Source organism: Rousettus aegyptiacus, unplaced genomic scaffold, assembly GCF_014176215.1.
Source record: "Rousettus aegyptiacus isolate mRouAeg1 unplaced genomic scaffold, mRouAeg1.p scaffold_m13_p_7, whole genome shotgun sequence".
NCBI lineage: Eukaryota > Metazoa > Chordata > Mammalia > Chiroptera > Pteropodidae > Rousettus > Rousettus aegyptiacus.
Window position 1 is genome coordinate 51,878,957 of NW_023416310.1, and position 24,505 is coordinate 51,903,461.

General features: G+C 36.2%; 1 pseudogene; it reads left to right on the forward strand.

Annotated features, from left to right (window-relative positions):
* The first annotated feature begins 12,190 nt into the window (after window positions 1-12,190).
* Window positions 12,191-12,309, forward strand: LOC118606237 (annotated as a pseudogene).
* Window positions 12,310-24,505: the final 12,196 nt, after the last annotated feature.

A 24,505-nucleotide genomic window follows, 5' to 3' on the forward strand; every position in this document is an offset into this window, starting at 1 on the left:
GAGATGTAGTACTTTTAGACCTTTTAAGTGACACATTAGAATTAGCAGTGCTTAGATACTCCCAATTGTTTTTCATACAGTCACGCCAAATTGAGCAGCTCTGAAATAAACTGAAGCCACGTTCTTGCTATTCAATGACTTTCAGGAGTTATTAATTTTGTACTCTATTAACCCTATGAATTTCATTCTCTTAAAATTATGTACTGCAGAAAATTTTCTTTCAATGGAAATCTAGGCTTCATCTAAAGAACAACCTCTACATTATCAGATTCCAGCCCTGTTTATTATCATTGCCTTTCAGCTATTCTGCAACTTTTTATAAATTGTAGGAAATGTATGTGTTCCTAACTAGCAGTAATTTGACTTCCTCTCCACTCTGCTCTTAGTAAAAATAGTTCCATTTGCAATTTATTTTGTCACATTTACAGTTTTGTCTCAAGATTTCTTTTATAAAGAAATCTGTTCAGTTTTGACTTGTCCCTTGAACCAATTATAATTTCTGTCTGGTTCCTCCGTATCATATGAGTTAAATAAAAAATTTAACTATGTTTAATCAGTATGACAGTCTGATTTTACATTTTTGAAAATTATCTTTGAATAGTATCTATTTCACAGGACAGCCTATGAGTATCTCACACTTAATCATCATTTTTGCTTTGGTCCATGAGTAAAGCATTGAGTAACATTCAGAGATTATTTTTGAGATTTTTCTGACATTTTAAAAAATGTTTACTTTATGTGCCAACTTATTTCACTTCTCTGAAAAGCTAATAGATTATACTGTAAGGAAGTGGAAATTCTACCATCTCAGTGAAGGCTGCAGTACAGTTTACTTGTAATGGCTTGGGGTCAAGGATTTGTGTGATTAGCTCTTTCTGTTGTTGTATTTGTTGCAGAATTCTTATTTAAGAGTGTATATTTCTTTATCTCATCTCAGTATCTCTTACGGTTCTGATTTATGTTTTTAAAACAAGGGAGTGAAATGGTTCAATTTACCTTGGTGCCATTAGCATTTCCCATATCATTGCAAGGTTTGCTTCATTTCTCTGAAATCTGTTTCTTCATCTACCTGTGAATACTAGCCCCCAGAAAACACTTTTGTGATCATTCCTTCATGCCTTGAAATGTCCAAAGTGCTAGAAATCTCATTATTTCTTCTTCTTGTGCTCCTTTACCCAAAGATATGCAGAGCGTGGAAATAAACAAAGGCTAGCAAATCAGAACCAACATAGACTATTTATTCAGAGCTTGCTATAGCAAGGAAGTCAGCCACCATCACTTACTGAAAAGGAACTTGGGGAGTAGGAAAGCCTTACAGTGAAAAAAGGGAAGGCTCATGTAGACCCTGATTGGAATATGGTTGCTAGGGGAAACTGGAGGCAAACTAACACAAAGCGGTGCATCTTATATATGATTGGTTTGGAGAGTGCATGTGGCTTTCTCTGGTTGGTCCTAAACTGAAAGTCAGGGCAAAAACAGCAAAGCTCGCAGTCATTTACCAAGTCCTAGCTAGAACCATTATTACAAAAAGTCATGGAAGACTGTATTCCAAACTTTTAACTTTGATAAGCTGAGTGTATGGAACCTGGGAAAGTGTATTGTTAAATTTTTCATTATACATTTTTGAATATTTAGTTTAAATAAGCATAAATTGCTTTTATAATAAAAAGAAAGTTCATCACTTAAATAAATAATGATGACTCTTATTCTAACTAAACCCCATATTAACTTCCTCTAGGAATCTAATTCATAAAATATTTCATAACTTTAATCACATAAAAATATTTTAGGCAGTAAAACCATATTAGTTTTTTGAAGTGTCTAATGATCTAATGATATGTCACTATTCCTCTTGGCCAGTGATTAGTTCAGGGTCGGCCTCAATTTTGCTCATACGACGTAAGAGGAAGTTTTCTATGTGAGATTTCTAGGAAAGCTTTTGATTTCTGATTTAAAAAAGAAAATCAGTGACAATGGACGTAGCCCTTTCTCTTTTTCCTTTCCTTTTTTATTTTTCCCAGCTAAACTGTAGATGTAACTACCGAAGTTCAGCAGCCATCTTGTGTCTCTAGAGTGAGCAGCATAAACAAAAAATTACATAATAATAGTTATACTGCTTGGAATGTTGTAACAAAATACAATAGACCACGTGGCTTAAACAATAGATGTTTATTCCCAACAGTTGTGGAAGCTGGAAAGTCCAAGATCAAGGTTCCAGTCGGTTTGGTTCCTGGGGAGAGTTGTTTCTGGCTTGCAGGTGGCCATCCTCTCGCTGAGTTCTCATATGGAAGAAAGAGCAAGCTCTCCTCCCACAAGAATACTAATCTCATCATAAAGGCCTTATCCTCTTGACTTTATCTAAGCCTAATTACTTTCCAAAAGTCCCATCTCCAAATACCATCACATTAGAGGTTAAGAATTCAATATGTGATTTTGGGGGTAACATAATTCAGCCCATAACAATAGTTAATGTTTATGTAGCACTTACTATATGCCAGGTACTGTTCTGAGTAATTTCATATATTAGACCTCTTAATCATTATGATCACCCTGAGTATGAGTATTATTTTTATTATTTTACAAATGAAACGTCTGATGACATGGATTGTTCAAGGTCACATAGCTAAGAAATAGCAGAGACAGGATTTGAATTCTGTCTGGTGGCAGAATTTGTGTTCCTAACCACTATGTGACCCCTTATAAGAATTACAGAGACATAGGCCTTAACTTCTCTGAGTCACTTCCTACCAAACTTCTGATTATATTAAGAAAAATAAATGCATATCAATTTAAGCTGCAAAAAAATTTACAGCTGGTGCAACCTTTCAAAGTTAGTACAATTTTGCTGTAGTTTTTTATTTTGTTTAGGTTTTTATAGATACCATTTAGTGGGTTAAGGAAGTCTTCTGCTAGATTCCAAAACAAACAAACAAACAAACAAAAAACTGTCCTAAAAATTAATTATAGAAAAAATCTCTAAATTTAGAATGGTTATTATCATCCAGAGAGGATTTTCTTTGTTTCTGCCAGATGTCTGGGGCCACCAGTGATATAATCCCCCTAATCTAGCTTCAAATATTAAGCCCATCTGGGCCTCCCAGTGATTGGAAGCAGGGCTGCAATGTGAGGGTTGGCTAACTTCCAGTTAGTTATGGATTTTTACGTGTAACCTTTGGGGTCCAACCTGATGAGTGAGGATTTTACTCCAATTTTTGACACTTCAGTCTCAGAAGGCTGTCATCGTGCTGCTCTCTTTTCTGAATTATCTGGTGTCCCCAGGGTTAAAGAGATCTCAACACTACACTCACCTCTCTGTCTTTTGGCTCAGTTATTCCTCAAAGCTCTTTTAGTTCTTCAATACCCTCAAGTACATATTTTAAAAAATTTCCCACACTTTCTAATTGTCCTTAGAGAAAAAGTTATCTGAAGTACCATTAGGAGTAACAAAAATTCTTCTTTTCCATCTTTCCTGTAATCTAAATTTTATCTGTCTTCACGTGAACACAACTTCCATACTTCTGACGTCACCATTTCCTCCAATTCTACAGTAACATGGGTCAAAGTCACATCCCCTGGGCTAGGTGAACTCCCCACCACCACCACCTTAATATTTCTGTAAATTTTGGAGGTGAGAAGGCTTTTGATTTTCTAGGTTTTTCTTTGCATCCCTGCTGTCACACAGCTTACCAACTCTTCTCGCATTGCTCCTGACATGGAATACTACATCTCTATACTTCACCTCTCAAAATGCAATGAATGCAAAGCTTTGGGTGTGGTTACTTATTAACAAATCGTTGAGGTAATAGAAAGAGATCACTGAAACATCTCAAACACAGATCAATATCGTTTAAAAGTAGACCAGAATGTCTTTAAAGTTCTTCAGTTCTCTCTTCCACGTAATATTTCTCACTTGTCTTTCTCCTCAGCCATCTTTCCCACCCCATTCGATTCCCTCCATATCCCACCTCACTCTAGCCCCTACAGGTTGCCATGATAGCGAGGCTCTCCCACTCCTTCCCACAGCTATGTGGGTGCTTAATTGTTTTCTCCCTTTCTAAATCTGCCAGTCTCTAAATTTTCAAAAGCCTGCACATTTCTAATGGAGAGCAATTTAATCCCTTTTGAATCACTATTTTAAACTAAGTCTAGGTCCAACCTTATGTTAAAAAATAATTTTCAGAAAATAGCAAAATTGTGATATAAAAATGAACACATTTTAAAGGTTTTAGTTTATTCATATAATATAAGGGAACTGGTTCAGAGGAAATGTCAAAAAGCAAAAACATATAAAGAAATCAAATTGCAAATGGAAGCAAAACAACTTATCCACAGTGAAGAGAGAAGTCAATAGAAACTCTAATGGACAAGACAGAGTTTTCATATCCATCGGTTACTGGCAATTTTAAAATGGCTCAAAGACAATGAACAGGCCTGGAAACAGACTGCCCAGAAGGATGTGCTTTCAATGAAGTACATTTTTTTCTATACTTAGTATATCTTAAAATTCATTAAGGGGCCCCACACTGTTGAACAATAGGTCATCAAAGCTTGGAGTCCTATCTTTGAGAGTCAAAACACTTACCTACACTCTTAAACTTCCAGTAACAAGTGCTCTTAAATTATTATTTTTCTTTTAATATGATCAAAGCGGGAGATAGCATCTGAGCATCAAAGAAAGCAATATGACATTTTAGACTGCTTTTTTTCAGTGAAGTTCGACAAGGGTCATTTCTTCTTTTCTGCCTAATCTGGATTGTATAAAATATGTCAGTTGTCTTTTCCTGTTGTCACCTGAATGAAATGTCTTCTGGCATCCCCAGCTATGGTGTCTTTCACCATCGGTGATTCATCTCAATCCATTAAATGTTGGCACAGATGATATTAATAGCCGAGGGTCAAGACCCTTTCATTTCTTGCCTATTAAGGGAATGTTTCAGTGTTTAAAGCAATAATAACAGAATTATAGAATGTCAGAGCCTTAGAAATTATCTAATTCAATTTCGTATTTTACAAATGAGAACAAAGTGCTCCCAGAGGGGAAGTGACATGCCAACCAAAGCCACATAGGGGGCTAGTGGCACAGTAGGAGCTGGAATCCAGGAGTGCCATGCTGACATTCAATTCATTTTTCCTTTTGCCAGCTGTATCTTAACCAGCCACCTTGGGTCATTTTTTATCTTCCTGTAAGTCCTCTATCTCCCCTACCACAGGAATTTTTTTCCTATTTTTAATATTCCTGGTGTCTAATTCTCATGGATTTGTATGTTAATTCTTAGTTAAATTAGGAGCTAATCATGGATGAAGCTCTTTCTACTTCCAGTGATTCTTTTGAAACTCTTAGAAAGCCCATCAGAGTTAAAACAATAAATGTCTCATGGGGAAATAATAGAATTTGTAGAGAATGAAAACATATCCTCGATTCTTTGATATTCTAGCCATGTAGAGTTGGAGTTTATTTCCCTCTCAATTCTTCTGAAGATTAGAATGTGCCAGAAGTGATACTGCTGACTTACGCTGCTGAGTTCTAGAAGGCCATAAGGCTTCTCGGCATGGCTCTCTCTCAGGTCACATGCTTTCGTAGGCCAGAACTTCCATGGAAGAAGCCAGCTACCCTGAAGCTGCCATGCTGGAATGATTATGGGTACAAACTACGGAGAGATTTCCGAGGTACCCCAGTTCTTCCGGCCTCCAGATATTTAAATCTTCCCAGGATACATGTGAAAAAGGCTTCGAAATGACTCAGATTCTAAGCAAGAACTGCCTAAGCCTGTAACACCCAGAATGATGAAAGATAACAATAATAAACACCCACCGTAGTTTAGTTTGGGATGGTTTGTTATGCAACATTAGATAACTAGATCAACCCTTTTGAGAAGCAATGGAGTTTTGGGGTCCTGAAAACCTGTTCATCTGTTAACAAGATTGTTAAGGTAAGGAGAAGTCTCTAGTTAAGCAGCATATTGTGCTCATTTCTTCAGCTTGACTGAATACATAAGAGCTCATTGCAGTAACTCATTTTTCAAAAAGAAAGACTGAACTCATGATGAAACCCAGATGCTCACAAAACACAGGTCCCTGTTTCTCATGGGACCTTCATTGACAGTGAAGCGATTTTCCTCGTTGCTTGTTGGAGCTTCATACAGGAGGCGTACAGTGAACCAGACCATATTTGCTTATAAAAACCTCTACTCAACAATTCCACACACCTTTAAAAAAGCCCATGATGATCTAATTTTGACATAAAAACACATCATCATTCATTTTGTAGATGGAAACTGGTTCAGGGAGATAAAGTAATTTATCTGAAGTTTCCCAATATTTCCACTGCAGATGATTTTGAATGCCTCGCCCTTTCTTGTTTCTCTCCCATTAGATTTTAAAGGTTAAGGTTCCTGCTTTTTAAGGATGCCAAGAAGTTAAAACCCAGCAGGAAGTGTCAAATCTTGTGAAAATAGGCTTGAAATTTCAAAAACAGCAATCAAAGTAGAAAGTCTCTTCTTAGGTATTTCTTTGCTTCTTTGTTCATTCATTTATTAAATGTTTATTTATTTATTTTATATACATTTCCAGAATCAAGTACTTCAATACTGGATCTCCCTCCCAGAAAGCACCTAAACCTGTTCTAAGTCTCAGTGCTGAGTTGGAATTCAGCAATTAAGAGAAAAAAATTCCTTAATAATAATGTTTTCATAAGGAAAAAAGTAACGATTACCTTTAAATATAATAAGAATGAGAGGTCTTTAATTTGGAGCTACTGAGTCACTATATTTCATTGTAATTACTTCTCTGTATTTACATAAAGATAAATAGCACAAGTACTCAGCAAAACTGTGAGTACTGTCTTTGTCAGTCCTGGTGTCCTCTTTAAACACCTTATTCATCCTTCAGCTCTCTTTTCTCACTGGCTCCAAAGCTTTTCCACTCTTCTTCACTACCTTCTCTGCCATTCCGATTGTCTCATGAATATCCATTTCTTCCTCTTTTTTGCACAGCGGCTTTGTTATATGAGAGTCAATGACACATCCCCAAATCCAAGAGGACCCGAATTGCTACAGCTGAACCTAGCCACTTTCAGGAGGACCTTAATTAGATATATACTTATTGGATCTTTCAGACACAGTAGTAAGTTTAGTACTTGGTGGAAGAAGCCCTCTTTTTCCTGTAACTGTGAGCAAGGAAGATGTAGTACCAGTTTCTTTTAGCACTCTTGTCTTATAAAGGCAACCAAAGGATGAAGCCAACACACTGAAAAGAATAGAATCAAGAAAGTCATAGAGAAACCAAGACATAGTCCTGATCTAACTATTCCTGAAGACCACTCTAATCCTTGGATTTTTCAGTTATGTGATCAACTAGTGTGAATTGTATTTTCTTTTCCTAGCAACCAAAAATATTCTGAAAATCACTGAACGTGTCACATCTCTTTCTGTGAAAGGTCCAGGGGAGGTTCCATTTCTAACATAGCAGAGTACACTGTTTGGATCAACTCTCTGAGGGAAAACAACAAAAGATGACAAACTATTTATTAAAAATACCTTCCTAAAAGAATCAAAACAGATGACAAATAGTAAAAAATAATTAGGACAAAATCTAAATGAAATCTAGAACCCGTGCATTTAATTCACCTTCGTCCTGAGGACATTTGCAGAATAGGCAAAACTGAGTATGCATTTTGAACACCATTTTGGGCGTGATTAGAGAGCTGATGGAGGCTGAAAGTTCTTGTGCTTGGAATTGGACCAGTATTTGAATACTAGCCTCTGAGGCTAACTAGCTGTGTAATTTGGTGCGAACTTGGTGTAATTGCTGTTCTCAGTGGATACTTCTTTTTACTCTTCCCACTGAATCTTGGCCATCAGTCAAGTCACATGTCTTCTTTTAGGCTTTTTCTGTTAGTGGGTATATCTGGTTCCAGACCGAGGCTTTCTCATTTCTCCTTCTCACTATGGCTGTAAGCTGTCAGGTTGCCATCGAAACCTGTATTATGACAATAAATTATTTAAAGTTAAATTTATAAATTCAGAGAAGTGGAAATGCTGGCTCATCAGGAGGGAGTGACTTTATGTTAACCTTGTTTTCTTCTTTAATAGAGAATTAATGGATAGATCAGAGATATGTAGTAGAAACAATAGATTCACTCTCATCAAGGCCTTTGACAATGATACTTATGTAAATGTGTTGGAGACGCAAGGGATAAAGGATAACAGACTTAGGCAGAGGCGAACTAACAATAAATATCACCAAGAGATACTAATGTAGAAAAAAATTGTATTTCAATGAAAAACATGCATCGTCTACATATGGCACATCCATATTATTGACATATGGCAAAACAATCAAATTCTAGTCTTTTATTATATGTAAGCTATTTTGTGTCTTTTTCTAAGTTGCTAGACATGCAAATTATGACTTATCCGCTAGAGTTTTGATTGACTTCCTTCCTTCTGATGAAAAAACAATTTTGTCTCTATTTACAATTCACTTCTTTCACTCCATACATATTTGTAATTTTTATCTTTTCCTCTTAACTGATAACCAGTACATCTGCTTGTTTTTCTCATTAAATAAGCAAAATGTAATTTTTTAACATTCTTTTATATCAATATAAAAGCCATAATTTTACCTTTTTCTAAAAATTATCTTTTAACACTAATGAGAACTGAAACCAGTGATATTCGTTAAACAATACTGGGACCAAGAATACTTTCCTGTGTCTGTAGTCAACTAGTTGCACCAGAAAATTCCTGCTCTTTGAAGATAAGGCTGTGAACCAATTAAAATAGCTTATGTATCACAACTACCAAATTGCTCTTTAAGACTCCCTTGAAGACCCTAAATGCTCAAACCCACAAATCCAAAGCTGTTAATATCACGAACTGCCCAACTATGTCAGTTCTCTGCCATGCTTGACTTGATTTAAAATAATCCAGCTGAGGTCCTAAAATTCTTATAAGCACCTTTGCTACATTTCTTTTTTTTGAGACACCACTGGTTCTTTTAAAGAGATGCTCTCTATTGTAGCAATAAATTTAAAATCCTTCTTTTGCCTGATCAACAGATTTTCTTGGTGTGTGTATGTGTTATGGTCAGAAAGATTGACAAAAAAATTAGACCTGCTTCTACCAAATGACATATGGTGGGTGCCCAATTTGGGATTATAATGTCAAATTGCCTTTTTCTTTCTATTCTTTTTTATTTTTTGTTTTTTTTTTTTAAAGCAGAAGTCATGTTTTATTTACACTCCATGCTAGAGACCTAGGTTAGAATTTGTCAACATCTAGCAGAGCATTGCACATATATTAGGCACTCCAAAAGTATTTAAAAGAATTTACAAATGATAAGAAATAATTTTTTACTAAAATGCCAGTAATTTGAGAAAAATGCTTCAAAAAAATCAGATATAGTTACAGGTTTGTATGTATGAAAGGTAAGTATGGGTTAGAGTTGCAAATTTACTCATTATATTAAATGTGCAGAGGAAATATGGTTCATTTATTTATTTCTAAACTGATCCATTCTTTCTCTTGAGTGCCTCTACCACAGAATAAAGAGAAAAGGTACAGAAAAAATATCTAGCCCAATATATTCATGTTAGTTCAGCCTCATAAATTGAATCTTGTCTTTAAATTAACTCAGTTCCTTTTGCATGAAATAGCAGGAGGGGATATTTTGTTTTTGTGGCAGTAGGGAAGGGTCTTTGTATGTCCTCTTGTTTCTTGTAGAATAGCTAGCCTGGTTCCACGCCTGGTGCCCTGCACCAAATTTACCACTTCAGCTCCTGTCTCCCAGAGCAGGTAACCACATGCAGCATCTCTCCTCGGGACTGCCAGTCTCCCCTCCAGATATTCCCAAAGAAGCACCCACTTGCCCCAAATTCTCTTCCTTCCAATACTAATTCCAATGTTTCTGTGCTCTCTCTCTCCCTTCTGAGATTTTTGGCTGCAGAGGAGGGAACATGAGGCATCTGTAGCTCTAGGTCCACAATCTCCCCACAGTTACCAGAGCTCAGAAGGCTTTGCGCCCACTTTCCTATCACCCTAAACTTCCCTAATGTAAACTCTAAGAACAAATTCAGAACTGAGGACATGCAAAGACTATTCAAGAGTATGTAAGTGCATACCAAGTATTTGAGAAAATTAATTTCTGTGTCCTTCAACTCGTTTCCAATTTGTTCTGCCTGAGGGGGCATCCATGTCTTTTTAAAATCTCACCTTTTACAGTTTCCTCTCTCATTTTAGTAAAGAAAACCATTCCTTCTCTCTTCCCCCAAGTAATCTTACCATAGCTTTCAGTGTGAAACTTTTCAGCACTCTGAACAATGAGTGGATTCTGACTAACTGAGCTGAAAGGCATAGAAGGAGTTTTAGGGTGATCCCAAGACAACAACAAGAAGAAAAGCAAAAATGTCAGAGGAAATCAGAAATTCTGACACCTGTGGCTACACTAATATTAAACATAGCCTTACACCTAGCCAGATAACATGAAATCTCACACAGGCTCAAAATATTTGATAAAAGGAGAAAAAAATAGATTATTTGTTGATTAAATGCATGTCCGTGTAATAAGAACTAAAAAAAAATGAACTTTCTTCCGTGATTCAGGCAATTTTTATACATGATTGTAATCCCGTAACAGTCCCCCACATGCTTTCCATTTTAGAAATCAGAAAACTGAAGCCAAAGAACTTAGTATAAGGCCAGAAGTTGGTAGGGCTCCAAACCCAGCCAAGTGAGCCAACTCCAGCAGAGCAGGCCATCTTCTATGTCTAGGGCCTTCCTTATACTACCCACAGGCAGGAGCTGGAGGGACAGAAGCAAGTGAGTCCAGGAGTCTAAGCTTCTTTTAGTAAGCCTGATACCAGAGTCTTCGGGAATTTCAACCAATTTCCAAAAGCATCAGTGAGCAAAGAATGTTTATAGTTAAGGACTAGCAATAGGAACACAGAAGAAACTCTCATTTGGAATATTTTGACCATGGAAAAGATATTATCGATCTGCTTCCACATGAATAAATGTTACACTGGGCTCAGGGTTTAAACAGAGAGAATTCAGAGACCACTCAGTTGCTCTAGTAGGCCTGCACAGCATTACATGAATCGCAGATCTTGAAAATTGCCTTGGTGACAAGAATTATGCAGATAGTTTATGCACATGACTGTTTATATGCACATACTAAACTTTATATGAGTTAAAAAAAAACTAAAGTTTTTTTAAAAGTTAATTACTAAATCTTCCAAAACTTATTTTAGCTTTTGTTGAAATTCAAAAAGTTTTATGTTATTTTTACAGTTTCTTCTTTTATTGATTTTTTTCCTGATCTTGGAAAAAGATAAAAAATAAGGTAATGTTGAAAGAACATGAAATCTTCCATTTTTCACATCTCATTTAACTAATAATATTATAATCTTTCTTTCTTTTTTTCTCTTTTCTTCTTTCTTCCTATGTAAGTATGTATATGTATGTATAGTATAAAATTGCCAAATTTGGAATGATCTATTCATATATGCATGCACATTTACACACACACACACACACACACATTCTGTGTCTTTTATTTTTGTCCTTAAAATTATACAATAAGGGTTTCCTCACATTCTAAGAAAATACTATTTTTAATGTCTATGCAATATTCCAGCACACATTTATATTACAGTTTAGATAATCAAAACTCTATTGCTGGACTTTTAAAATGTTTCCACTTGTTCAGTGTTATAAATAATAGAAATAATCACTATTTTCTAAGGCCTCTATTTTTTAATTAAGGAAATATCAATTTTAAAATCAATAGAAAATTTTGTGATTGGAAATGTTTTATTTTGGACTATGCAGTAGAGTACCCACTAGCCACACATGGCTGTTGAGTTCTTGTTGATATGTGTTTAGCTCAGCTTAGGAGCTGGATTTTTCATTTTATTTAATCTTAAATTAAAATAGCCACATGAGGCTAATGACTGCCTCGTTAGTCAAAGTGGAACTTGGGGAGTTCAGTGCACTGCTTTAAGTATTTGCTTGTATGCAGGAATACCCCCATCTTGTGGTCTTTTAGAATATTGCCTTTAAAATGTTGGGAAAGAGGTATATTTGCAACTACAAGCACAATTTGTAGTTGTAACTTCACAGTGTACATGGATCATAAGAATCCACCTAGCGTTTTACACAATGTGTCTGCGAGTTTAAAGACTGGCATTGCTGTCTGCAGCCATGCCACCCTGAACAAGCCCGATCCCGTCCAATCTCTGACGCTAAGCAGGGTCGGGCCTGGTTAGTACTTGGATGGGAGACCACCTAGGAAGACCAGATTCTGTAGGTGTAAAAAAAATGATAAAAATAAAAAATAAAAAATAAGGGATTGTAAACTGACAAGGTCCTTGCAATCTGTAGGTCAACCAAGGGTTGCCTCACCTAAAACAAAATTAAAATTAAAAATAAAGACTGGCATTGCTGAAAGACAGTACACAAAGCAAATGAATTTACATTATATGTGTGGATAAATACTGAGAATAAACATCTGTGCTCTGCCATCTAGGAAAGAGTCACCCTTTTGGCTGACCCTCTAATAAACAGCTGGAATCTCCAAGAATATTGTCAACTAAAATTAGGCCTTTTATTTTTTCCGCTACTTGAAAGTTCTCTTTGGTTTAAAATGTTATCTTTAAAATGTTAAATACTTTTCTTCCTAGGATCTTGTCCTGTTTGTCTCTATATTATACATTGATGTTGTTTGTTCTATATACCCACTTGGTATTTTTGTTACAGACTCCATATGGTTAATTCTGGTATATTTGTCTTATTTTCCCCACTAATTCAACTCTTAATCAATTCTTCTCCCAAATTCAGCACACAATTCTCAGCATTAGCTTGATATACATCTACATACATAAATATATAAGATATTTAAATTATTAGTGATTTAAAGGGAACAAAATTAAGATTCTCCCCTTACCCCAACAAAACTTTTAACTAGTTAAGAAACAGAAAACAGGAAGACAAATGAAGACAAACCTATCAGCTTTATTACTGACGGTTTTAAAACATGGCTTTGCGGTATAGCAATAATGGAAAATCTATTATTGGACCCCAGAATTAGACCTCATAAGCAGTTCTGAAAAACCATGGACCTCCCCATAAAGACAAGTTCCTGTAAAAATTTCAAGACATAGAGCAGACCAGAGAGTTACATATATCAGGCGTCTGGCCCTAGAGAGAACAGTCAGATGGAGGATGGTGAATGGAGGAAGGGTGGGAAGGAGAGAGTCTACAACACATAAGTCAGATATCCCATATTCTCTAAGTTATAATTTATTCTACTTTGGTAGAAAGAGCTAGAAGCTGGTGAGATTATTAAGGAAAACTCCTTCTCATGGAAACTGGAAGACTGAGAAGCGTTCACACTAATGGAAATTAATAGATGATATTCTAGTATATGTGAGCAAAAAGTTTAGCTGTCCGACAAAATAATTCGAGCTTCACCTGAGAGCTGTTGAAGAGAAAGACAGATATTTATTCATCTTTGCACAACTTTGCATATCATCACTCATCTTTTTCAATCTGAAGAAATAATAAGTTAAGGGATGGAAATAAATAACTCTAAAAGGAAAGCAAATATTGACCTGACTCATTCTTCTGAAAAATGCTGCTTCGAATTGTCTAGGAGACTTCAAGACTAAGTAGTAACTTCTAGCTCAAAAAACAAAAGTAGCTCAAAAACCATCATATTATATAAAACTGTTTAAAAGGCAACCACTTACAATATAAAAGAAAAAATTCAATAACTGCATAATGGCATTATAGCAATAAAAAATATTTCAGTCACAACAGTAATAAAAATATAAAATTCTAATTGTAGGAATTCACCCTAAGGATATACTTACAGTTGGTTGTACGTAACCGATAGTTATGAGGCTATTCATCACAAAAGTGTTTATAATCATTCTTACAAAATGGTAGTGATAGTAGATGCTCTTAAATGTGCTACATTGGCAAAATTTTTAAACTATTTGACAGCTCTATATTGTCCTTGACACCGAAGTCTCACTGGTTCATGAAACAGTAAATCTGAGAACAATTTTATTAGATCTACTAATATGTCACTCTAGGTATTGGTATTGAAGAGCAACTGGCCAAAGACAATCTTCTCCAGTGAGACAAGATGCCAGGAAATTCACTTTGAGTCATTGAAGGGAGCATGCCATTTGCCACCACCACCGTGAGGGCACCTGTAGTCACTGAGGATAACAACTCTTAGAAGTGTAGGAGGTATAGGCTAGTGTTCAAAATAGGATTTAATTAGGACTTTTCTGTGTGGAAAGTTTGAATGGGAAAGCTGCCCAGCCCCTGGCATATATCTCTGGGGAGAAAAGGAGGTGGTATCCAATTCTGGAACAGAGTTCTGAGGACAGACTGTGCATCGTTTGAAAACACCAAGTTCAGAGACCTATAATTGGGAGGGAAAGCATGGTACTTCTTTGATTAAAGCTAGTGAGAGGATCAGGACTGTAAGCACAAATCCCACCAGACAGGCAATATAAAGGTTTGTTTCAGGCTGGGTGTAAAAAAAGAGAAAGGCCTAAGGGGTTATCATAAGGTGTGTGTTGTCAAATAACCATTTCTGAGGGTTGGATTTGGTTTACAGATGGCCAGTTGTTGACCTTAACTGGGGTAGTGATTTGATCCTCCTTCAAAGATTCACAACTGACTATGTGGAAATCTGGTCCAGGCAGGCATTCTCTGCTAGGCACTCCAGTGTTCCCTTGTGTTGGGGCTCGTGTCAACAGTGACGCCATATGGCAGTGAAGAGCAGTTGGCAGCATAACCTGATCCAACTCTCCATAGATGTTGAATTTTCTGTTAATAGAACAGGTGTGTGCGGGGGGGTTTAAAAATATGTATATAACTTTCCATCACCTTCTAAGTTCTTCTAACTGGGCTAATAAACAATTTAACATGAGATAGGGTAATAAGAGAAAATGTCCAAAGTGTATTTTTGGTTGCATATTCGAGGGTGCCATTAGATGAGACCCAAAGAAGTATTGGGCAGGTGAGGTTTATGTGTCATTCTGGAGTTAAGGAAAAGGGTAGGGCAGGGTGGCGAAATGGTTTGGACATTCAAAGGTCAGGGAAGCAATTCACATGGAGATGGGAAAGCAAATGTTTGGTAAATAAATGTTTGCTAGGCCATCTTTAACAATGGGTCATGGAGAGGAGCTAGATTAAAATGGCCTTGATGGGTTTCTCCCTGTCTATCACACACTCGTTTATATTAAATATAATGATTTGTGATGATAGCACCCTTCCTGGAGCAGGTCCTCTGTCTAAATTCCTGAGGACAGGTAAAGGAAAAGGGTCAAATGTTCTTTCTGAGTCTTTCATTTTTTTAAAAATAACCAGCTTACATCCGGGGTACTTTTAGTCTAGATTGATATTCATCATACTCCAGATAAAATGCAGAAAATTATACAGTTGCACTTTATAAATGGTGGTCAAATGGAACTGTTCAAGCCATTTTTATAGTTGTAATGCACAATATAACTTAAATAAGTGCTTCTATCAAAGTATTCTTTCAGTAAAATGTGTATAGTTTACTGCTCATGGTGAGCAAAAAATAAGTATTTATCACTGGGCTTATTTGAAGGATTAGAATGAGATTCAATGCTCATATCTTATCAGTTATCTCCAGTGCCGTTTTCACCCTTTTTTAGAGTGAGTCACATGCAGGGAGTGTCAACATCAAGGGTGGTTTATTAATCAGCTCTGCCTTATCCTTAACTTGTTCACAGATATTTATTTACTAACGATTGTTTTTAAGACTTATGGGATAGGAAAATGAAGTGGTTGCTTTTCATTTACTGATCATAAACTGAAGTTTTTCATCAAAATAAAATTCCATTGTTTAAAAAAAAATAACCAGCTTAAAATCAATATTCGAAAAGCAATATTTGAGAGTGCCAAAACCCTGCTTTCCTTCATGGGAGCTTGAAAAGATAACCAGGAAAATATTAGATGGAATGATAGGCGTACAGTGTAGTTTTGGAGCATTCGTATCAGTTTCAAACATTTCCTCTTTCCTCCTTCCCTCCTTCTCTTTCTCCCTTCCTTCCTTCCTTCCTTCCTTCCTTCCTTCCTTCCTTCCTTCCTTCCTTCCTTCCTAGCCTCCTACCCTGCCCAACCCCCGTCTTTTTGCCTTTTTCAGTTTGTGTATTTTCTCAGAGTATACTATGAAATGAGATGTCCCTTCTCAAATGACTTAGCAGAGTGGAGACCATGTCTTCCCAAATTCGTGAGGTCAGTAATTTGGAAATTTCACCTTTCTCATACGTCTAACCAATTCTTGTAGTCTTGTGCTATCAGTATATTTTGAAGCAACAAAATCATGGAACTTACCTGTACATAGAAACTCAGTGCACTTAGAATAATAATAAAAGAAAGAAATCCAAAATGGTAGCAAGGTATCTTTGTTGACTTTCAGTGTCTTTTCAAAATACTGAACCCCTCCCCTTCCATTCTTCCACTCTCTACTCATGGCCACAATAAAAATCTTTCAGGATCTCTGTCCACAAAACATTTGAACAGGCTGCTGTGCCTAGAACTCTCATACACCACCCTCATCCTTCAGATCACAGGCCACGTTTTACTTTTTTGGGGAAGCCTTATCCCACCCCCTCAGTTCAGGTCATATCTGTCTGTTACATGCACTCACAGAAATTTATTCTATTCCTTTCAACATTTAATCTGAATTTGTGAGTATTTAATTAACGGATATCATTCCCCATTAGACTATAAATTCCATTGAAAAAGAGATTACTTTTGCTCTTTCTTGTGTCTTTTGTGTCATGGAGAATGCTTGATACATAAGAAGTACTCAATAAATATCTGTTAACAAATAATATAAATTAAGAGCCAGCAAACTGCATTTTATAAATGGATGCAAAATAATTTTAGGTGCCTGATAAGGAATTAGAATTCTTTATTTATCAGATTTAACCAATGGCCGATTTTCAGATGTTTTTATTAAGAGGAGAAGCTCCACCTGGTATATCATTTAAAGCTTAGTTAAGAAGCTGTATTTCACCTTCACTGCCATCACTGGGCAAGATATACACATAACAATGGTCAAAGGTAGACTAATGTTTGGTTTCAGTCCCTATAACCCAGGTTATCTTCTCTCCCTGACCCTCTTCATCCAAAATTTACTGTCTCAATTTGCAATTGTCCTGATAGTTTTGGCTTCAACATATCCATTTTAAATCAACTGGGCTATATTCCCAGCTTCATGGAAATTACATCACTTAACTAATTGTATGAAAAATTCTATGTAACCCCTCACTCAGTCATTCTCTACTCCATATCCTCATCATCATGTCCAATTATTTTATTCATTTGACTTATTCTCAGAAATATCTCGATAACCTTCAATAAAGACAGGCTTGTCTCACTTTTTTTCATTCTATTCCATAGTCTTTGTTCAAACTGTCATCTCTTTATTCCCTGCAAAGAAATGACTGACTGGTACTCCCACCCCACTTACTCCTCTTTCTACCGCCCAAGAGGCTGATGGGATCATCTTAAAATGAAAATACTCATTAACCTGTAATTCAAGACTTTTAGCAATAGGTATGTTCTGATTTCTCTAGCCCCGCCTGCTTTATCCCTTACTATGAATCAGGTACTCCAGCCATATAGAATTTTCCATCAATATCTTCCACAATGCCAGATCTTTGAAAGCACTGTTACCTTCTTCTGATAAACTCCAGCTCCCTTTCTTCCATTAGAAAATATCTTTTCACTCACCCCTCAAAGATCAGACTTAGAAAGCATGTTCTTTCTGAAAGTGTTTCTAACTTTCCAGAAAGAATTGGTCACAACTTATGTAAAATCATAAGTCTGTTCATACATTGATCATAATAAATGAAAATTTACAGACTGTAAAGATAATCTAGATTATGGTTCTACCATCTTAATTCTGTCTCAGTTATGACAAATATTTCTCTTTAAAATGCTTGCCATTCTAAAGAATGCAGATAAACCCTCCAAACAGATATCTCTCTTGCATTTCTGTCTTTGACTTAGGTTCTTAGTAAATACTATATATAATAAAAAATTTTGATGTTCTCAAGGTTCTAGAAATGCTCTCCCTGCTCTAAGTTTTCATAGACTTAATACAGATTACCCTTCCAATTTTTTAAGTACATTTTTTTTTTATTTCAAGAATTCAAGTCATTTTAATTCCATGAGCATATATTGAGTCCCTACTGTATCTAAGGCTCTGTGTTGGATGCTAGTGATTCTGAAATACATAAAACAAGGTGTCTAAACTTAAAGTGTTCTAAGACTGAGCCAGAGAATTAAAAAGAATAAAATATTAGTAAGAATTACTATAAAGGCAGTGGGTTTAATATAGGGGAAAGGTTAGACTAACTGTTGAAAAGGTGAGTGGCAGAGTTGACTTCAAAAAGTGGTGACTTTTGAGCTGGGCTTTGAAGGCTGTATGGAGTTTGCTATTAAGCAGAATGAAAAGCAATTCAAAAAACTTAAAAACTGCTTTTTATATAATAATATTGCATCTGATTTCAATGAAGTCTAGAGCATAAATATTATAGAGTAGGGAGGAGAGAGAGTAGAGATGGCGTGATTTGAAAAAACCTTTCCTCTTCTGTCCTTTTTGCTATTGTTTCCTTGTCTTTGAGACTGTAGGAAAAATATTTTATGAGGGTCACTTTGACATCTATGAATTATTAATCGTTAAGAAGTCAAGCAACTGACCCTAGCCTCTGTTAAAATGACTTAGGATATTCCAGACCCCTGGAAAAGCAGTGTATTTTGTATTCCTCTCTGCCCTGTGTGAGGGTCATCTGCATGTGTGGGCAGGTGTTGGTCAGCTTTTCTGTCATTGATGCAAATCAGAGGACATTTTGAGCCTTCATGTAGCTGTTATTTTTGCCACTCTCTTTAGGATGAAAATCATTAGTCATTGGAGACACAGGCATGCGTATATCCATGCTCATGCACACACACACTTGCACACACCCCAAAACTGCCTGGCCATGTGGGATACTTGCTCATTAAAAACCCAGAGCCGTGTCAGATGGAAAGATGTGACCACCTAGTCCATTAGCTTTCTTGCTCCAGCATAGGCAGCTTGACCTGGGAGCAGCCAGAGCTAATGGGATATCTCATTAAAACAGATTTTGTCTGCATTTTCCCCGCCATTTAACATTCTCCTGAGCATTATGCTGGATGTGGGGTTGGGGCGTCTCTCACCTCCTATTGTCTAGGGTAGAGTAATATACATAATAGAAAGGCTTTGCCAGGTGTGAAAAGCCCTCTGTGTACCAGCTTTTCCTATGTTCTCAATAACTCTGTGATATTCATGATGCATCATTTTACATACACGCTAACAGTAAGTCACAGAGCTAAGATTTCATGCGTGCTTACTGGATGCATCTCAGTAGCTATATGAAATGCTTCGGATTCATTACCTCATTTAAACCTAAAAATACTATGATGATGTATTATTATTATTGTTTCCATTTGCAAATCAAAAAAAGCAAGATTAAGGCAGGTTAATTAGTTTATTGAAGTTGAGATAGTATTTGATGCAACCAGACTCCAATATGTATACTCTTTCTACTGTACCATTCTACTTCTAATCTGGTGCTTTTATCACCACAGAAGGCTAAGAAGTATAGAATAAATTCAACAACAAGAAAAAAAATATTAACCAGGAAAATACAATACATGTTTATTGTAGTTTGGAAGCATTCGTATCAGTTGCAAAATTTCCTTCCACACTCCTTCCCTTCCTCCTCCTCCTCCTCCTCCTCCTCCTCCTCCTCCTCCTCCTCCTCCTCCTCCTCTTCTTCTTCTTCTTCTTCTTCTTCTTCTTCTTCTTCTTCTTCTCTCTCTCTCTCTCTCTCTCTCTCTCTCTCTCTCTCTCTCTCTCTCTCTCTCTCTCTCTCTCTCTCTCCTCCCTTTCTTCTCTCTCCCTCTCCCTCTCATTAGTTTATGAACTTCATCAGGGTACATTATGAAATGTCCTTTCTCACACTAGAGACTCAGTGGAGCCTGTCTTCCCAATTAATTGAGGTTGATACTAAATGTAAGGATTTCACTTCTCATGAATCTAACTACTAACTTCCCATAGTCACATACTATCAGTATGCCCATTGGTCAGAAAGCACTCCAAGAATAGAACTCTTTCTGCTGACTGACCCTATATACGCCAATTGTTTCTCTCTTTTCTATTCCTATACCTTATTTTCTCACACCCAGATGTATGAATACAATATTGCTAACTGGTAAATGAGCTAAACTGACAGTTGGTGGCACTGCTTCTCAAGCAAAATTCTTAATGATTAATCATCAGAAATTTTTATCTTCATTTACCACAAGGGGTAATCTAAGCTCTAAAGACATGAGAAATGACAGGGGAACAGATTTCTGAATCTCAGAGACTAGTAGGGTAGGTCTTGGAATCTACAGGTTTAACTACTGTTTCAAGCGATTCCAGTTCAGGTGATCATGAATCATATTTTCTGAGGTAAACAAATGAGACGATAGGGCTTTGAACTTGAAAATAGGCTGAAATAAAAATTTCCTTTGGACACTTTTTCTGATCTCAGAGGTTGCCAAAGTGTTCATTGATGTTGTACTTGTATTGATTTTGACAAATCATCTCTACTCCCCAGGGGAAATTATTGTTCTAATTATTTTTCCACTATAAATTAGATTTGCAAGTTCTAAGACTTCGTATAAATAGAATCATATATTAAGAAATTTTTGTGTATGTGTAACTCTTTCCATGTTGCATATTTTCTGGATAATATTATAATATACAAATATACTACAATTTGTTTATCCACTATATTTTGATGGGCAACTAGGCTGTTTCCAGTTTGGGGCTATTATGAATAAAACTGTTATTAATATTCAGGCACAAGTCTTTTCGTGGAAATATATTTTTATTTCTCTTGACTAAATACCTAGTAGAATTGCTAGTTCACAAGGTAGGTATTTAGCTTAATTAAAAAATTGCCAGAGGTTTTTATAAAGCAGTTGTGCCACTTTACCATCATGTACTTTGACTAACAATATTTGAGAATTTCAGTCTCTCCATGTCCTCGGTAACATTTAGCATTGTCAATCTTTAACTTCGGCCATTTTGACATCTATGTAGCAGTACCTGGAATTTTAACTGATCTGAGTGTCAGCTCTTTTTTGAGTAAATCACTGTGGCTTGTTTTTATATTCAGAGCCTTTTATAAGTAACTTTAAAAAATACGTTTGGGTGTCTATCCTTCTGTGTAGAATTACTAGGAGATTTAAAAAGGTGAAAGATAACAATTCCCCCTGTCCTTAAAAAGCTTACAGTTCTTAACAAATATGACATGAGAAAATAAAATATAAGGCCTGTGTGACTAAATCTGACTCAAGGTCAGATTTGCAAGATTTGAATAAAGATGATCATTGCAAGACTCTACTGCCTGGGAGGACTTTAAGCTGGAGAGTAAAAAATGAGTGCTATTTGGGATGTAGAATAAAGTGAGGAATGAGTTTGGCATTCCAGTGGGAAAATAGCCATAATGAAGTTCTAAGCTCAGAATGAGCAAAGAGTATGAAAAAGGGATGGGAATGCTGCTGCAACTGTACGTGCTGACTTTTACAACATTTAATAAATCTTTCATGACTGTTACACCACCATTAGATCCCATGCCAAAATTCGGTTGTCTGACCATTTCTCTTGCTACTTCTTTAGAATTATGTTATTTCTCATTTTTAATTTTAGAGCACAAAATTCAAACCAATACTTCAGTATATTCATTGAATATAAAGAATTTGTTTTCTATGAGAAATTAAATGAATGCTAAAGTCGTACATATGTTGTCTATTATTTTGGACTTAGATAGGTCTCTACCTATAGGGAGGCAGCACTCTAAGAAGAATGCAATTTTATCTTTATTCTCATTTTTAAATGGGTCCGACCAATAATTTTTGACAAAGAAGCTGAAAAAATAAAATGGAGAAAAGAAAGCCTCTTCATAAATGATGCTGGGAAAATTGAAAAGCCACATGCAAAAGAATAAAACTAGACTGCTATTGGTCATCCTATACAAAAATAAACTTAAAATGGATCAAGGATCTAAAAATAAGACCTGATACAATAAAATACATAGAAGAAAACAAAAGTACTTAAACTAGAGGTGATTTTATGAATTTGACCTCAAAAACAAGGAAAGAAAAAGAAAAAAATAAGTGAATGGGACTACATCAAACTAAAAAGCTTCTGCACAGTGAAAGAAACCATCAACAAAATAATAAGGTAACCAACTGAATGAGAGAAAATATTTGCAAATAACATCACTGATAAGGGGCTAATAAAATATCTAAAGAACTTATACAACTGAAAACAACAAAAAATGAATGATACAATTTAAAAATGGGCAGAAGACAAACCCAAACAGATGTTTCTTGCAAGAAGACAAATAGCCAATAGATATATGAAAAGATGCTCAACTTTATTTGCTATTAAGAAAATTCAAATTGAAACCACAATGAGATACTGCCTCACACCTGTTTGAATTGCTATCATCAAGATGAGTAATAACAAGTGTTGGTGAGGTTGTGGGGAAAACGAACCCTTATACAATGCTGATGGAAAAGTAAATTGGTACAGCCACTATGGAAAACATCATGGAAACTCCTCAAAAAATTAAGAATAGAATTACTGTATGACTCAGCAACCACTCTTCTGGGTTTCTATCTGAAAAATTTGAAAACATTTATTTATAAAAATATATGTACCCCGAATCTTTGGAAATATGGTGGAGTGAGAGACGTCCCCAGATCTCTCTCCTTGAAACAACAATAAGGTGAACATCTAAAATTCGCCAAAAAACACTCAAACTGCACGTCAGCATATCTTTGCATGGGATCTGCGCGTAAGAGCTACCACAGGTCAGAAACCCCCAAGTTGGACAATGGACTGGGAGAAATAAAGAAGCTGCCTCTCACAGCACCGGAGCTACTTGTAGGAGGAGCAGGGCAGGTGGGGTGGGGATAAAGAGGGGGGGAGGAGAGACAAGTTCCCTGATTTGCACTATTTGAAAAAATTGTGAGCTCCCTGCAGCCAGTGCAGGGCTCAATCATCAGGGAAGAAGGCAGAGAAATGGGACGGCAGAAAATAAACAGTTAATTTTAACCAGCCATGGTTGCAAAACCGAGCCTGAGCCACAGTCCCAAAGCCCCAAAGCAGAGGTCACCCTCCCCCATACCCTCTGAGATCCATCACCACAGAGCCCCAGGGGAATCTGAGCAAATGCTACTAAAACTGTCATTATCACTGACGGGGACTGAAATTGATTGTAGCAAGTGATTAAATATCTATCAGAAAATAAAAAGGCATTTTTAAAGCTTTATAAATACCAGGGATCCAAGAGGCTTAGACACCACCTACTGGAAACCAAAGAAAAGTGCCTTCTTTGCAATAGGCTAAAGAGAGACCTTTATATAATAAATCTTTCTGGAAAAAAAGGAGAATACATTTTCATCAAAGTTCAGGCAGAGAAATAGTCTATTAAACACCATGAACAACCAAGGCAACAAGGCATCTCAGAAAGAAAGAGAAAAATCTTCAGAAAAAAAAGTGTATAGACATATACCTATGCAATTTAAATGACAGAGATTTCAGGATGGTACTTGTGAAAAACTCAGTGAATTCTGAAGTGAGTCATATCAACAATTTCAGGAATTGAGAAAACAACTAGATGAATAGAACAACGAGATTGAAACTCTCAAAAAGAACAGAATAGATCTTCTGGAGATGAAGAATACATGGCAAGGGTTGAAAAATGAAATAGCAAGCTTGGTAAATAGAGTTGACCGAATGGAGGAAAGAATCAGTGATATTAAAGACAGAAATCTGGAAATAAATCAGAAGGAAGAAGAGAGAAACTGAAAAATAAAAAATAATGAAAGAGAAATACAAGAACTAGCTGATACCATCAGGAGAGGAAACATAAGAATAATGGGCATTACTGAAGCCGAGGAAAATGAGCAGGAATTAGAAAGCATTTTCAGACAGATAGTGGATGAGAATTTCCCAAATCTAAGGAATGAGTTTGAGCTTGGAATTCAAGGAGTCAACAGAACACCCAATTATGTCAACCCAAAAAAAGCCTTCACCAAGACACATTGTATTAAAGTTATCAAAAATCAACAAAGACAGAATTCTCTGGGCGGCCCAGAAAAGAAAACGGTAACATATAAAGGAAAGCCCCTTAGATTATCCTTAGACTTCTCAGCGTAAACCTTACAAGCCAGAAAGGAATAGAATCAAATATTTAAACTATTAAGTATAAGGAACTACCAGCCTAGAATAATGTATCCAGCTAAGTTCTCCTTTAGATATGAAGGAACAATTAAGATCTTTCTAGACATACAAAAATTGAGGGAATTCTTCACTACAAGGCCTGCACTACAGGAAATACTGAAAAGGGTCAGCTCACCTAAAA